Raw genomic sequence first — 2,387 nt, forward strand, 5'->3', positions numbered from 1 at the left:
AAGAAAATATTTAAAATGGTATATACAGATACAGGGTGTCCCAAAAGTAGTGGAACGGTCGAATATTTCGCGAACTAAACATCGGATCGAAAAACTGAAAAATAAATGTTCAATCATTTTCAAAAATCTATCCAATGACACCAAACACCAACCCCCACTACACCCCCTGTAGGTGGGGTGGGGGGTAACTTTAAAATTTCAAATAGAAACCCCCAGTTTTTCTTGCAGGTTTTAATTTGTTGCATAAAAGTAAGCAACTTTTATTCAAGACATTTTTTCGAACTGTGGATAGATGGCGCTATAATTGGGAAAAACGATTTATCCTGATACCATAGGTAAATTATGGAAACGGTCTAATATCTCACGAAATACACTTCCAAATGAGAAACTAAAAAACAGATTTTTAATCTTTTTCGAAAACCTATCGAATAACACCAAACATGACCCTCCAACCCACCCCCTGAATGGGGGGGTGGGGGGTAACTTTAAAATCTTAAATAGCAACCTCCACTTTTTATTACAAATTCGGATCCGGCATGAAAAATTAAGTAACATTTATTCGAAACATTTTTTAGAATTGTTAATAGATGACACCAGAGAACAATAACCACATGTGGTTATTGTTCTCTGATGACACCTTAATTGGAAAAATTCGATTTATTAGCGCCATCTATCAGAAATTTTAAAAAATGTTTCGAATAAATGTTGCTTAATTTTTTATGACGAATCCGAATCTGCAATAAAAAGTAGGGGTTGCTATTTAAGATTTTAAAGTTACCCCCACCCCACATCCAGGGGGTGGGTTGGAGGGTCATGTTTGGTGTTATTCGATAGGTTTTCAAAAAATATTAAAAATCTGTTTTTTGGTTTCTCATTTGGAAGTGTGTTTCGTGAGATATTAGACCGTTTCTATAATTTACCTATGGCATCAGGATAAATCGTTTTTCCCAATTAAAGCGTCATCTATCCACAGTTCGAAAAAACGTCTTGAATAAAAGTTGCCTACTTTTACGTAACGAATCCAAATTTGCAAGAAAAACTGGGGGTTTCCATTTAAGATTTTAAAGTTACCCCCCACCCCACCTCCAGGGGGTGCAGTGGGGATTGGTGTTTGGTGTCGTTGGATAGATTTTTGAAAATGATTGAACACGTATTTTTCAGTTTTTCGATCCGATGTTTAGTTCGCGAAATATTCGACCGTTCCACTACTTTTGGGACACTCTATATAATATTTATTTATAATAATTAACTTATAAAATATGAATTTTAATGATATTAACTTTTAATCATTTATTAAAAAAATTAAAAAAGATACGTAACAGACGGGTTTTGAACTCAGGACCTCTCGTTCTGCAGTCTACCACTCTGCCACTGAGCAACCACGTATCGATTCGTTAATGTACTTTAAAATGGTATTTAAATGTCATTGCATTTGTCACATTTTAAAAATAGTTTTGAAATTAGAAAAAATCGATTTATCCAAATAAAAGCAATTAAATATTGCATTGTTAGCCATTTCTGAGCTATTCTGAAAATTTCAGATGCCTAGGAAACATAAAACTACGTTTAAAATAAATTACAAAATTTGTGGAAACAGTGACAAAGACAAACCAATTATGAAAATGTATACTTAGTGTGACCAACTCCAATTCAGTCGAATTCGGTACAAGGCTGAAAAAAATACCTGAAATTCGGGACTTTTCAGTGAAAAGCGGGCCATTTTCCAAAACCCGAAAAAAAAAAACATTTATAAGCCATCATTACATCGTTGCATGCGGCATGTCTCGGACACCTGATTCATATGTACACCTATACATGAATTGATACTGTTTTTGAATCGTGTTTTCAGGACGATATTTAAAATACAGAAAAGAAAGAAAGTCCGCAGTTTGAGTTTTCATGTGGTATTAGTATCACGCTCTAAAAATTGTCAACTTTTTTTCGTCCCACCAATTTCTCAGAAAAATAACGTATTCAAAATTTCAAAATAGAATTTTACCAAAACCTCGAAAATTCGGATGGCCCGGAAGCCTTGTCCGGGACGCCGGGACACGACTTCGTAATTCGGGCCATGTCCCGGATTTTTCGGGCTAGTTGGTCACACTATGTATACTCAGTATAATATATTGAGTAATTTTCTGATATCTAATTATCAAATGAAATCATCCTGTATACTATTAATTTGTAATACATACTTGTCTTGTAATTTTCCTTCTATAAGTCTCTTAGAGTGTCTACTTGCGTTTTGCGTAACAATAATAAAATATCAAGCAAGTTATATACCTTTTACTTGTCAAATAGTGATATTATGTGTGTTTAGTTACACTATTTAGATATACAGATAATAAAAATTACAATAAAGGGTTAAGCAATAAACAGGTGCAGCG

This window comes from Diabrotica virgifera, chromosome 8 (assembly GCF_917563875.1).
Source record: "Diabrotica virgifera virgifera chromosome 8, PGI_DIABVI_V3a".
NCBI lineage: Eukaryota > Metazoa > Arthropoda > Insecta > Coleoptera > Chrysomelidae > Diabrotica > Diabrotica virgifera.